Genomic DNA, 15802 nt, shown 5'->3' with positions numbered 1-15802 from the left:
ACTTGCTCCATCTCAGCAATGTTTGTTTTGCTTTCTTATCATCCACGTGCTTAACGAAGTAGCACTTTTCATTTCCTTCAAGAACTTTTCCTTTCTATACATAACTTGGCTAACTGTTTGGCACAAGAGGTCTAGCTTTTGGCCTATCTTGGCTTTTTTTTTTTTTTTTTCTTGAGATGCAGTCTCGCTCTTTCACCAGGCTGGAGTGCAGTGGCGCAATCTTGGTTCACTGCAACCTCCGCCTCCTGGGTTCAAGCGATTCTCCTGCCTCAGCCTCCCGAGTAGCTGGGACTGCAGGTATGTGCCACCACGCCCAGCTAATTTTTGTATTTTTAGTAGAGACAGGGTTTCACCATGTTGGCCAGGATGGTCTCAATCTCTTGACCTCGTGATCTGCCCACCTCAGCCTCCCAAAATGCTGGGATTCTATCTTGGCTTTTGACATGCCTTCCACACTAAGCTTAATTGTCGCTAGCTTTTAATTTAAGGTGAGAGACATGTGACTCTTTCTTTCACTTGAACACTTAGAAGTCAGTGTAGAGTTATTAATTGGCCTAATTTCAATATTTTTGTGTTTCAGAGAATGGGGAGGCCCAAGAGGGAGAAAGATAGGAGATTGGTTGTTGAAGAAGTCAGAACACACACATTTTATGGATTAAGTTAATCATCCTCTATGGATGCGGTTTATGGTGCACCAAAACAATTACATGGTAACATCAAAGATCGCTGATCACAGATCACCAAAACAGATATAATAAAAATGAAAAAGTGTGAAATATTGTGAGAATTACCAAAATGTAACACATAGACACGAGTGAGCACATGCTGTTGGAAAAATGGTGCCAGTAGGCTTGCTTGAAGCCAGGGTTGCTGCAAATCTTCAATTTGTAAAAAACGCAGTATCTGTGAAGTCCAGTAAAGTGAAATGCAGTAAAATGAGGTATGCCTGTATTGCTTATTTGGAGACTTTATAAAGATGGAAGCATATAGTATAAATATACAGTTGGCCTTCCATATCTGCTGGTTCTGCATCCACTAATGCAGCCAACCATAGATCAAAAACATATTTAAAAACCCAATATGACAATAACAATACAAATTAAAAAATATGGTATAGCATAGCATTTACATTGTATTAGGTATTATAAGTAATGTAGAGAGACTTTAAATTATACAGGAGGATGTGTGTAGGTTATATGCAAACACTACACCAGTTTATAGAAGAGACTTGAGCATCTGCGGATTTTGGTATCTGCGAGGGCCTGAAACCAATCTCCCATGGATACTGAGGGATGACTCCACACCGGTTTACCTGTCTATGCCACTGGTGATGGACATTTGGTTTGTTGCCAGTCTGGGGCTATTATTAGCAAGCTGCTATGAACATTCTTGTACATGAATCCTGGCATGAGTGTATACGCATTTCTTTAGGGTAAATATATGGCTAGGAGTAGAAATATTGGGTGATAAAGCTGGGCATGATGACATGTACCTGTATTCCCAGCTCTTCAGGAAGCTTGCTGGAGCCAGGAGTTTGACAGCAGCCTGGGCACCATAGGAGACCCGTCTCAAAAGAAAAAAAAAAAAACGGAAACATTGGGTGACAGAGTACTTAAATCCTCACCTTGACTATAGAATATTTTCCAAGTGGGTTCTCCATGTACGTCCTCACTAGCAATTTAGAAGAGTTCTCCCTGTTCCACATCCAAAAAAGGATTCTTCATTTTGAGATAATATCCTTCTGTATGAAAAATACTTTTATAAAAAATAAAAAATAATGATGGTTAACAGATTGCTCTTTTTACATGCCAAAATAAAGATCTACTAGTTCCATTTAGGAACTTCTAAGCTTTTCCTCTGAAATTCTATTGGATCATGACATCTCAAATGCTGTAAACCATTGTTGCACAGAACACACACAGTGTAGATTGTCCTTTTTTTTTTTTTTTTTTTTCTTGAGACGGAGTCTCACTCTTGTTGCCAAGGCTGGAGTGCAGTGGCGCCATCTCAGCTCACTGCAGCCTCCACCTCCTGGCTTCAAGCAATTCTCCTGCCTCAGCCTCCTGAGTAGCTGGGATTACAGGCACGTGCCACCACGGCTGGCTAATTTTTGTATTTTTAGTAGAGATGGGGTTTCATGTTGGTCAGGCTGGTCTCGAACTGCTGATCTCATGATCCACCCACCTCGGCCTCCCAAAGTGCTGGGATTACAGGCATGAGCCACTGTGCCTGGCTCTTTTTTGTTTTTTAACATCAAAAACCACTTAATGTATATAGTAGTCAGCCTCCAAGATGGTCCGCAGTGGACCTCCTTTCTTGGTATTCATGCCTTTGTGCAGACTATTCCCACATATTAGGTAAGGGCTGGTTTTGCAAACAATAGAAGTGTCAGTGAATGAGTTCCCAAAACTAGGTCATAAAAGACATTGCTGCTTCAACATTGGATCAATTGCTTCAACATTTGGATCAATCACTCTGCAGGGAGTCAGCCACCATGGGAGGATGCTCAAGCAGCGAGATGAGTAGGCCCATATGGAAGAGAACCAATTTACCAACGCCAACTTGTGAATGAAGTGAATGAGCCCCTTGAACACAGAGCCTTCAGCCTCAGTCAAGCCTCCAGATGATTTCAGTCCCCCAGTCCTTGAGTTTTCCAGCTGAGATCACAGAAATCATAAAGCAGAAACAAGCCATGCCCTTCTGCCCTATCTGAATTCCTGATTCACAGAAACCATGAGATAATATATGATTATTTTTGATTTGAGCCCCCAGGTTTGGGGATAATTTGTTACACAGCAAGATATAACTGACACAACTCACATGACCATCTAGGAAGGTCAAAAATTGGCCAAAAATTTGGATTTTTGAATGACTTCACACAGCAATATAAAGATCTAGTACTTCTATTTAGGCCTTAATTTTTTTTCTGAGTCCAATTATGCCTCTAGATTTAATTAGAAGTTTAGAAGAACTAGAAGTGACATGGAGACATGTTAAACAAACACACTGCAGAGAATATAGGAAATTCTAAAGCAAAAATTACTCATTTTTTTCAATCAATAAATTGAAAAAACAAGATGAGGAGGGGAACCTGTAAATTAAAAGAGACGTAAGAATAGGTTGTATTCTTCCCAATAACAGATGCTGTCTCCTATAGGGAAAATTACACTTCCCGTCTCTCTGCTGACATCAGCTTTGACCATGCGGTTTGCTTTGACCAGTGAAATGTGAGCAAATGTGATGGTTGATTGCTACTTCTGAGCAGAAACTTTAAAAGACATTGTGTGTTTCAGCCATTCCTCATTTCCATCTGCCAGGAACTGGGCATATCCCAAACACAGATTGTTTCTTTAGCTTGTAGCCAGGAGTGAAGAGGATGCAGGGCTGACTCACAGTGGAAACTCATGTGAGCAGGAAATAAATCTAGGTTGTTGTAAGCCACTCCAATTTTGAAGTTGTCTGCTAAACATAACAGCATAACATAATGTACTCTGACTCATATAAGTAATGTTTCAAATACAATATGTAAACCTTGTTAGGATCTTGACTTATGGGACAATTGAAGAAATTTGAGTACGTACTAGATATTTTTGATGATAATTAAGAAATTGCTATTAATTTTTTAGGTGTGTGGATGGTATTGCAGTTAGGTTTAAAAGAACAAAAAGAGGCCGCTCATGCCTGTAATCCCAGTACTTTGGGAGGCTGAGGCAAGAGGATTGTTTGAGTCCAGGAGTTCGAGTACAGCCTGGACAACATAGTGAGACCCCATCTCTATTTAAAAAATAGAGAACAAAAAGAATTCCTATTTTTTGGATACATGTTTCAGAGGAAAGGGAGAGTAGGTGAGGGAATATTTGATACAAGGTTGGCCATGAGTGGACGACTGTTGAGCCGTGTGGTAGATACATGTCAATTTATCATACTATTCTCCCTACTTTTGTAGATGTTCAGAAATTTCCATAATAAAAACTTTTTTTTTTTTTAGACAGAGTCTCGCTCTGTCGCCTAGGCTTGAGTGCAGTGGCACTATCTCGGCTCACTGCAACCTCTGCCTCCCGGATTCAAGTGATTCTCCTGCCTCAGCCTCCTGAGTAGCTGGGATTACAGGCGTCTGCCACCACGCCTGACTAATTTTTGTATTTTTAGTAGAGATGGGGTTTTGCCATGTTGGCCAGGCTGGTCTTGAACTCCTAACCTCAAATGATCCACCCACCTCGGCCTCCCAAAGTGCTGCGATTACAGGTATGAGCCACCGTGTGCAGCCCATAATAAAAAGTTTAAAAGAAAGGGTTTGTTGACATGATTCCCAGAGTTGTCCCTTGACTCCCAAAGGGGTTCAGAAAATATGGGAGCTGGAAGGATTGATCTGACCACTTAGGTTTATGAGTGTGAGTACACAAAAGAGATGTTTGGGTCAGGCCTCAGGAATAAGATACTGAGACTGATTATGTTCAGTGAGAAAGATGTTTCCTTGGGAGCATTACATCAGGTCAGAGCAGTATCAGGGAAAGTTTGAGAGCACTGGAGAGCTGTAGGGAGCTGAGGTGTCAGCCTCCACCTCAACTGAGAAATAGGAGAGGTGTGGCGTAAGTAGACGCATTATCCGCCTATTGGCTAAAAACAAATGTAGTGTCTGTTCCTATCAGTTAAAGCATCAAATGTGGTCTCTAAGTTCAGGGAATTAAATTAATATTTGGAATTGGGAGACAGTTTGGGAGCTTGCTCTATCCTCTCCATGCCTCAGCATGTAATTGCAATGCTTTTAGGAGTGGTGCATTCCTTTTGAGTTAATGACAGATTGTTTTCTTTTGTTCCCCTAGTGTTCTACAAAGTGCTCTAATTCACTGTTAATGAGGCTCCAGACTGCATTTCCACCATTTGTGCTGCAAAAAAAAATAGAGTTTCCCATAAGTGAAGTCGACAAAGCAGTGGGCTTGAGCTATCTTGCCAGTACCACATCCAAGAGAGTGTTGGACAAGAAGATCACTTGAGTGAGGGGCAGCCTGGGGTGAGGGGGAGAACAGGCTGAGCTAGAAATCCCATGTCAAGGGACTGTGTGCCAGGACATGTGTCCCCAGGGAGCAACAACATGGGCAGCTACAGAGGGGGAGGAAGTTCTCTTGGAGTTACAGAGGCAGCAGCAACCTCGGTGAGAGCACCCAGTGCCCACCCCCTCCATCCCTTATCTAGAGGAGTCAAGTAAAATGACCGTGCCTCTCATTCTGTCTTCCAAACCTAGGGTGGTCCTCTCTGAGAATGGAGGAGAAGATGGGTATGCAAGAGCAGATATAGCTCCCATCCTTGCCCTTGCTGGACTGGCAGGTACTGGGACAGTGGGGCAGGAGAATAGAGAACTTGAAATTCCCTGCTTTTGACATTTTGTTTTTGTGATTGAATTTCAAAATGAATGGGATGCCATGTGTGGTGGCTCATGCCTGTAATCCTAGCACTTTGGGAGGCCAAGGTGGGTGGAAGACCTCAGCTCAGGGGTTTGAGACCAGCCTGGGCAACATAGTGAAACCCTGTCAGTATTAAAATACAAAAAATTAGCTAGGTGTTGTGGTGCATGCCTGTAATCCCAGCTACTCGGGAGGCTGAGGCATGAGAATTGCTTGAACAGGGAGGCAGAGGTTGCAGTGAGTCGAGATAGTGCCACTGCACACCAGCCTGGGGGATAGAGTAAGACTGTCTCAAAAAATAATAATAATAATGAAACAGAGCATTTAGAAATGGGACTGGGAAGTTATGGAATTGAATGGAGACATCATTAAGACATCAAGGGAGCCTAATGCCCAGAGTAAAGCAGGGATTCCACAAGAATAAGCTGAGAGCAGTCAAATAGTTTCATGCTTACACCCCAATGAGTTGTTGCTCCTCAATGATTATAGGGTTTCTTCACTTCCCCTATCAATACAACAAAAAACAAAAACAAAACCTTTGGTTAAGATCCACTTCAAACTAGACAAAGCCTTTCTTTGGCAATTGCCCTCTGAATCTTTCTTCCCTTCTGCCTTCTCTCCCTCATCCTGCAATAAATCCATGCCCTCCTGCTACCCTCCTTGCAATTAACAAGAGCCAAACTTATGTACCATCAAGGACACTAAAAATAAGTATCTATATTTTCTTCTAATATTTTGCCTACTGTGACCTACTTTCAGTTAAATTTCAAAAGCAAACGAGTGAGATGTGTCCTAAATAAACATGCCTATGAACTCTGCTGTAGTGTTGGCTGCATAGTTTTTGTACCATAACCAAATACTTGTTTTCTATACAGAGCAAAAATTTAAAAGATTTCCTGTGTTGATATGTTGATATTTAAATTATAAAATTCCACTTGCTTCATCAAAAATCTATTTCTTTGAGGACCGTTTCCCACTGATAATTCTGGTATTAAAGAGCTCTAGTTAGTGCTACCGCTGATGTGCCCAAGTCACATGTAGAATCACTTCCAATCTGCCCACACATCTGAAAACACATTTTCCAGCAATTATAATATCAAGAGCTGTGAAGCTTCCTTGCAAACACAGCATTGTATCAGCCGATGTTATTTTAATCATTCACTTTTAATGAGACACCTATGAATATCTTTAAAAATTAGAGTTAAAGGCAGGCTGTCACCTAAAAAAAAAGTCAAGTTGTGGTTTGAGGGTTTTACCGACATTAGACAATTATTGTAATAATTTAAATACTTCAGCTTAAACAGCAAGATATATGTTTGTGCTTTCAAAGTGAGTTCTAATATTCACCCTAGCAGTTGCTAATTAACATTTGAAGTAGTCTAATGGGGAATAACACTCCAGGGGGTGGTTTGTTAGCATTTAAGGGCCCTAATCAGCACCTTGGACTTGGAATCTATAGCTACTATAGCTCCTTCAGCTATTCCTTTCTGAATCTACACTAGTGAATTTATTGTTTAGCATAAGAGATGTTAGAAATAACTTCTTAGGCTGGGCGTGGTGGCTCATGCCTGTAATCCCAGCACTTTGGGAGGCCGAGGCAGGAGGATCACTTGACGCCAGGTGTTTGAGACCAGCCTGGGCAACGTAGTGGAACCCCATCTCTACAAAAAATAGAAAAAGTTAGTCCAGTGTGGTAGTGTGTCCCTGTGGTCCCAGCTACTCAGTTTTGGGTGAGCCCAGAATGGTACTCCAGGCTTAGGTGTTTGTTTAGTATTGTGCCTGCCACTGAAGGCAGCACCCAGTAGTTTGATCCACTGGATTCTGCTCTGGGGCATTGTGGCATCTGGTTCAAGTGAATACTTCATGGAAGACTATGGCCAGAGAGTCTGGAGCTCACCAAGCTTATGAGGCTGATTTGCCTGACTCAGGCTTGTTTGCTGATAGGCCCAAGACTCACTTTCATGGACCTCATCACCCAGTGACCCTGTGCAGGGGCAGAAGATCCAAGCTCCCGTGACTCAAAGGGGTGAAGGCCCCAGCAAGGCACTAACAACAGTGTACCACCAAACTGATTTGAACAAGTTAACAACATTTAACTATCTGCAAGTAGTTACCATGAGATGTATTTAATAATAATTTTTAAAAGAGGGCCAAATAGGAAAAAAAAATCTACATGTGATGGTCAAAATTCAAGGAAGATTTATAGAAAAACATGTGGCTTTGTCTGTATAATAATAATAATAGAATTATATAGGGCTTACTATGTGCCAGTAACTATTCTAAGCCATACCTTTGTAAAGACATACTATTATCTTAGTATTATTATTATTTTGGAGACAGAGTTTTCTGTGTTGCCCAGGCTGGCCTTGAACTCCAGGGCTCAAGTGATCCTTCTGTCTCAGCTTCTTGTATTCAGAAACCAAGGTACTACAGGTGTGCACCACTGTGCCCAGCTCGTCACATTATTATTCCCATCTTACTGATTAGGAAACTGAGGCACAAAATGTGACTTGTCCTAGGTTCTACAGATCAGGTAAGTGGGGGAGCAATGATTTGAATTCAGGCAGTCTGACTCTGGAATCCAGGCTTGTACCTGCTTTAGATACTGTAGCTTCCTTTCTGAAGAATAACAGTTGGTATGTGACTAGAAGCCACAATAGGAATTTATAGGGTTAAAGAAAACTGGACTTGCTATAAAAGCCCAGGGGAAAACTAAGGAATTCTGAGGTTTTCCTTGACTTCAGAAGAGGCTCTTACCAACAAGAGATTTTTTTTCTGTCAAGCATCATTTCAGCAGCAGACTTCTGTGATGAATTAAAAATAAAGATCTGTCGCTTGGTTGATGATGTGTATAACAGTTTTCCTAGACGCAACAAAACTGTGGAATTTTAGAAGGCTTTGAAGAAAAAGGCAGACAACTTGCCTCTCTCTTTTCCGTATTTGACTTCCTTTCTTTTTGTATCTCCCTATAATATCTTATACCAGAACAACCATTCACACATGAAGTTACTGATCTAAGTCACAGCAAAACATTCATGTTTTTCTATGTTCCTTTCAGCCTCTCAGTGAGGGCAAAAGTTGGGATAATCTGATTACCAGCATGGTTATTTGGTGGACTCTTCACCAGCAGCTATAAACCTGATCTTGCATCTTTCCTTTGCAAGTTCCTCTCTGGCCATGGCTCTTAGAGGGGACATAAACCACCAGCCACAACCATCATTCTATGGATTATTTTAAAAACCCATTTACTCACCTTAATTTCTGCAACAGAATTTTATCCACATATTAAATAAGTGAGTGTTTGGAGGTCCACTCAGGGCCCCTTCCCATTTTCCTGTCACTAAGGCAACGTGGTACTCAGCAGCAGCAGCCCTGTCTCCTCAACTAGCTCCATGTATACTCAGGATCCTGGTGAATGACTCATTCAACCACATTACACAGAGCTATAGAAAACTGACCCTGAGCATAGCAGACTAACAATGGTTTTGGGGGCTGCCAGATTCAAAAACTTTTAGAGGTTCTAAGATATTTAGGGTTCTTGTAACTGTTACTTAGAAAGTTGTCAAGTATTTTTTTAAAAAAATTCCCAGTGTTTGCATGTACCGGATTGTTTTTATGTAAAAGTATAATAGATAAATAATGTATTCATCAAATTTGAATTGAGTATTAGGAATTAATCCCAATGCAAGAAATTTAAGAGGAAAAAGATATAGACCCTGCTGATCTGTTGGGCTGTTTTGGTTGCAGGTGATAGTAACTTAAAATAGCTTAAAAAAAAAAAAAGGAAATGTATTGATTCATGTAACTGAAAAGTCTGGGTGTAAATTTCAGGCATGACTGGATCAAGAGGACTCAAATGATCTCATTAGGACTCCTTTTTCTGTTTTCATCTCTGCTCATCTTTGCCTGTTTGTGTGCTGGCCTCATTTTCTCTTACCAAAGATAGCTTCCTCCACTATAACCTGAACGAATGGCTATAAGAAGCTCCAGCTTAGATCATTTTTGGAGCTCAAAGAAGTACAGGAATAGAGATCATCTCTCAATAAGAATCCACTTATCAAAAATCTAGAAAGATATTGATTGGCTCTACTTGATCACATGCCCATCTGACTGACCAATCTGGCTAGGGAAATGAAGTCCTCAGATTGGCCACACTTTGATTACCTGCTTCTCCTTTGGATGAGGAGGGTTTACTAGCAGTTGTACAACATGAAATATGTTTTCCACACAGGGAAAGGAGCAAACGATGGACAAAAAGAACAGATATTCACTGTGGTAGTCTGCCTCCAAGATGGCCCCAAATGATCTCCACCTCTTCATACAGTCATGTGTCACTTAACAACAGGGATACATTCTGATAAATGTGTCCATAGATGATCTTGTTGTTGTGTGAATGTCATAGAATATACTTACACAAAGCTAGATGGTATAGCTCACTACACACCAAGGCTATATGGTATAACCTATTGCTCCTAGGCTATAAATCTGTACAGCATGCTACTGTATTGTAGGCAATTGTAACATAATGGTGAATGTTTATGTATCTAAACGTATCAAAACATAGAAAAGGTACAGTAAAACTATGGTATTTTGATCTTATGGGATTACCATCTTATTTTTGGCCCGTTGCTAACAGAAATATTGTTATGCGGTACATGACCATATTTACACATTCTTGCACAATCTTCTACATGGAATCACGGCTGGCCTGCATGACCAATAGAATATGCAGAAGTGGTGGTGTGTGACCTTCACGGCTAGGTCATAAAACACATTGACGCTTTCACTGTGCTCTGTCTTATATTACTGGCTCTGAAGGAAGTCGGCCACCATGTTGTGAGGACACCCAAGCAGCCCTGTGAAGTGATCCATGTGAAGAGTGTATTAGTCCATTTGCCTTGCTATAAAGGAGCACCCAAGACTCGATAATTTATGAGGAAAAGAGGTTTATTTTGGCTCATAGTTCTGCAGACTGTACAGGAAGTGCGGTGCTAGCATTTGCTTCTGGAAAGGGCCTCAGGAAACTTATAATCATGGCAAAAGGCCTAGGAGCCAGTGTGTCACATGGCGAGAGAGGGACCAAGAGAGAAGGAGGTGCTAGGCTCCTTTTTAAACAAGCAGATCTCACATGAGCTCATTACTGTGGGGAGGGCACCAAGTCATTCATGAAGGATCCACACCTGGGAGCCTCCCACCAGGCTCCACCTCCAGCATTGGGAATCACATTTCAACATGAGATTTAGAGGCCACAATCATCCACACTGTATCAAAAAGGAACTGAGAACTTCTGCTAACCTCTTGTACCAGCTTGCTAGAAATTTGAGTGAGCCATCTGGAAAGTGGATTTTCCAGCCCTAGGCAAACCTTCAGATGACTGCAACCCTGGCCTACATGTTGGCTGCAACTTCATAAGAGGCTTAGGCCCTAAAACACCCAACTAAGCTGCTTCTGAGTTCTTGAACCACAGCAGCTGTGAGTTAATAAATGTTTATTGTTGTTTAAGCCAGCAGGTTTTGGGGGGTAATTTGTTACTCAGGAATAGACAATGAATATAGTCACTACATTTACTTTCAAGTAGCTCATGGCCCAGTCTGCAGACATAGACATTTAAATGACTAATTCTAATTTGTGGGTGGGGTAGGAAGATAGAGGGGGGTAGAAGAGAGCCTCTGTGAAGGTTTTATGGAGGAGACCACCTCTGAGCTGGACTTTAAGGATGAGCAGGAGGAGGAAGGGAAATCTAGACCAAAGGAACGTCATATACTGAAGCCTGAAAGTGAATCACATTCAGGTAAATGCAAATGGAAGAGTGTGGTTGTAGTTAAGGCACCAGTCCATCAGAATCACATAGAGGGCTTAAAAAGTACAGATACTCAGACCCTACCCCTCAGAAATCTGATGATTAGGAAACACTGGTTAGGATTTCATAGTTTCTTGGGTTTTGGTTGGTTAGTTAGCTGGTTACTGGGAAGGGTGTGTCTGCAGCAGGTTTCTCAGTAGGGACTCTGGACCACATGCAACAGAAAGCAGGAAATGTAGGCTCTCTGGAAATCTAGGGGCCCATGACTCACCTGTTCATACACATTTACACTCTGTAAGCCCCTGGAGACTTGGACACCATCAAATTTTGTGGGTGCAGTGAAATCAATGCTTAGAGAGAAATTTATAGCATTGAATGTATATATTAGAAAAGGAAAAAGCTCTAAAATCAATAATCTAAGCTTCCACCTTAGGAAACTAGTAAAAGAAGAGCAAATTATATTTTAAGTAAGCAGAAAAAATAAATCATAAAAACTAGAGCAAAAACCAATGAATTAAAAATAAGAAGTCAGTAGTGAAAATCAACAGAACCAAAAGCAATGGATAAGCTTCTACCCAAGCTAACTAAGAAAAAAAGAGAGAAGATATAAATTACTAATATTGAAAATGAAAGAGGGACATCACTACAGATCCCATAGACATTAAAAAGATAATAAAAAATATTATGAACAACGGTATGCCCACAAAATTGATAATCTAGATGAAACAGACCAATTCCCTGAAATATACAATCTGCCAAAATGCACACAAGAGGAAACAGGCCATCTGAATAGGTCTATATCTATTAAAGAAATTGAATCAATAATTAATAACCTTTCAAAACCAGGACTTGATGGGTTCACTGGTGGATTCTACCAAACATTTAAGGAAGAAATTATACCAGTTATTCACAATCTGTTCCAGAAAATAGATGCAGAGGGAATAGTTTCTAACTCATTCTATGAGGCGGCATCACCCTAATACCAAAACCAGACAAATATGTTACAATAAAAGAAATCTACAGACCAATACTTCTCATAAACACACATGCAAAAATCCTCAACAAAATATTAGCAAGTCAAATTCAACAATGTATAAAAGGAATTATACACTATGACCAAGTGGGATTTATCCCAGGTATGTAAAGTTTGTTCAACATTTGAAAATAAATTAATATTTCCTATTACATCAATGGCTAAAGAAGAAAAGGATCACATGATCTTATCAATAGATGTGGAGAAGCATTTGGCAAAAACCCAACACCCATTTATAATAAAAACTCTCAGCATACTAAGAATAGAGAGGAACATTCTCAACTTAATAAATAACATCTACAAAAAACCTGAAACTAATATATTTAATGGTGAGAAACTTGATGCTTTCCCACTAAGATCAGGAACAAGACAAGGATGTCCCTCCTAACCACTGCTTTTTAATGGAAGTCCTAGCTAATTCAGTGAGACAAGAAAAGGCAGTAAAAGAAATATAGATTAGAAAAGAGTAAATAAGGCCGGGCGCGGTGGCTCATGCCTATAATCCCAGCACTTTGGGAGGCCAAGGCGGGCAGATCACCTGAGGTCAGGAGTTCGAGACCAGCCTGACCAACATGGAGAAACCCCATGTCTACTAAAAATACAAAATTAGCTGGGTGTGGGGGTGCATGCCTGTAATGCCAGCTACTCGGGAGGCTGAGACAGGAGAATCACTTGAAACCGGGAGGTGGAGGTTTCGGTGAGCCAAGATCACACCATTGCACTCCAGCCTGGGCAACAAGAGCGAAACTCCATCTCAAAAAAAAAAAAAAAAAAAAAAAGAAAGAAAGAAAGAAAAGAAAAGAATAAATACAACTGTCTTTGTTTGCAGATGACATAATTGTCTGTGTAGAAAATCCAGAAGAATTGACAACAATAACAACAAAACCTCCTGGAACTAGTAAGCAATTATAGCAAGGTTACAGGATACAGGATACGAGGTTAATATGCAAAAGCTAACCACTTTCCTATATATCAAAATGATACTGTGGAACTAAAATATATTACCATTTACATTAGCACCCCCCAAAATGAAATATTTAGGTATAAATCTAATAAAATATGAGCAAGATCTATATAAGAAAAACTATAAAATTCTACTGAAAGATATCAAAGAATAAGTAAATAGAATAACTAAATAAATGGAGTGATATTCCATGATCATCTTAGTCTTAACTTAGTAAGATTATTCATGATCATGCAATTAAGAATTAAGGTTGATTACATATTTTCAGGATGTCAGTTCTTCTCAACTTCATAGATTCAATACAATTCCAATAAAAATCACAGCAAGTTATTTTGTGGATATTGACAAATTAATTCTAAAGTTTACATAGACAGGCAAAACAAAACAAAACGAAACATGAAACCAGAATAGCAAACGTAATATTAAAAGAGAAGAACAGGCTGGGTACGGTGGTTCATGCCTGTAATCTCAACACTTTGGGAGACCGAGGGGGGTGAATCACCTGAGGTCAGGAGTTTAAAACCAGCCTGGTCAACAGAGTGAAACCTCATCTCTACTAAAAATACAAAAATTAGCCGGGCGTGGTGGCACATGCCTGTAATCCCAGCCACTTAGGAGGCTGAGGCAGGAGAATTCCTTGAATCTGGGAGGCAGAGGTTGCAGTGAGGTGAGAGCATGCCACTGCACTATAGCCTGTGTAACAATAGTGAAACTCCATCTCAAAAAAAAAAAAAAAAGAAAGAAGAAAAAGAACAAAGTCAGAGAACTGACATTCCCTAACTTCAAGACTTACTATAAAGCTACAGTAATTAAGATAGTGCAGTACTGATGAAAGAATAGACAAAGAGATCAATGGAACAGAATAGAAAGCCCAGAAATAGATCCACATAAAAATAGTCAGCTGATCTTTGACAAAAGAGCAAAGACAACATAATGGAGCAAAGATAATCTTTTCTTTTTTTTGAGACAGAGTCTCGCTCTGTCATCCAGGCTGGAGTACAGTGAAGCAATCTTGGCTCACTGCAAGCTCCGCTTCCCGGGTTCATGCCATTCTCCTGCCTCAGCCTCCCGAGTAGCTGGGACTACAGGTGCCTGCCACCACACCTGGCTAATTTTTTTTGTAATTTTTTTAGTAGAGATGGGGTTTCACCATGTTAATCAGGATGGTCTGGATCTCCTGACCTCGTGATCCACCTGCCTTGGCCTCCCAAAGTGCTGGGATTACAGGCGTGAACCACTGCGCCCAGCCTCAAAGATAATCTTTTCAACAAATGGTACTGGAATGACTGGACATCCACAAGCAAAAACAAAATAAAATAATAATAATCTAGATGCACACCTTACAGCTTCACAAAAATTAACTCAAAATGGATCATGGATGTAGATATAAAGTTCAAAACTATAAAACTCCTAGAAAATAACTTAGGAAGAAAACTAGATGACCTTGAATATAGTGGTGACTTTTTAGGTAAAACACCAAAGGCACAATTCACAAAAGAAATAATTTTTAAGCTGGACTTCATTAAAATGAAAAACTTTTTTTTTTTTTGCTCTGCAAAAGACAATGTCAAGAGAAAAGAAAAGACAAACCACAGATTTGGAGAAAATATTTGCAAAGGACACATCTGATAAGGGACTATTATCCAAAATATACAAAGAATTCTTAAAACTAAACCAGAAGAAAATGAATAACTTGATTAAAAAATGGACAAAAGATCTGTTATGGTTAGAGTGCAGTTTGTCCCCATCAAAACTCATGTTGAGGCTTAGACCTCAATGGGATGGTGTTGGGAGATGGCGGATTTAAGAGGTAATTAGGTTGTTAAGCTAGATTAATGTCTTTCTTGAGAGACTGTTAGTTCTCCCAGGAATGGATTAGTTCCTTGCAGAGCTGGTTGGTATAGGGAGGTTGCCCTTTGTCACATTAGCCTAGCTCCTCTTTCATTTCTCTGCCATGTTTTGATGCAGCCTGAGGCTTCACCAGAAGCCACCAGATATGACCACCCAATTTTGAACTTCCCAGCCTGCAGACCAGTGAGCTAAATAAACCTCTTTTCTTTATAAATTACCCAGTCTTAAGTATTCTGTTATAGCAACACAAAACAAAATAAGACAAGATCTGAACAGACATATCACCAAAGAACATATACAGATGGTAAGTAAGCATGTGAAAAGATGTTCAACATACATCATTAGAAAACTGCAAATTAAAACACCAGTGAGATACCACTATACACCTATTAGAATAGCCAAAATTCAGAACACTGACAATGCCAGATGCTGGTGCTGATGTGGAACAACAAGAATTCTCATTCATTGCTGGTAGGATTTCAAAATGGTACAGCCACTTTGGAAGACAGTTTGGCAGTTTTTTAAACAATTAAAATATTTGATACTTGTCCAGATAAATTGAAAACTTATATCTACAGAAAAACCCAGGCTAGGTGTGGTGGCTTACACCTGTAATTCCAACACTTTTGAAGGCTGAGGTGAGGGGATTGCTTGAGCTCAGGAAATTCAAGACCTACCTGGGGATATTGTGAGAACCTTTCTCTACAAAAAATAAAAAATTTAGCTGGGCATGGTGGCATGTGTCTGTAGCC

General features: G+C 40.1%; 1 non-coding gene across 1 annotated transcript; it reads left to right on the top strand.

The window, feature by feature from the left end:
- Nucleotides 1-4597: 4597 nt before the first annotated feature.
- On the top strand, nt 4598-4785 carry LOC115933912 (U2 spliceosomal RNA). Its single transcript, XR_004069748.1, has one exon. It is a non-coding gene; the product is annotated as a U2 spliceosomal RNA (small nuclear RNA).
- The last annotated feature ends 11017 nt before the right edge of the window (nt 4786-15802 follow it).

Source organism: Gorilla gorilla, chromosome 11 (assembly GCF_029281585.2).
Source record: "Gorilla gorilla gorilla isolate KB3781 chromosome 11, NHGRI_mGorGor1-v2.1_pri, whole genome shotgun sequence".
In the NCBI taxonomy this organism is placed as follows: Eukaryota; Metazoa; Chordata; class Mammalia; order Primates; family Hominidae; genus Gorilla; species Gorilla gorilla.
Note: the sequence above shows the minus strand (reverse complement) of the source record. Positions and strands in the feature narration are given on the sequence as shown.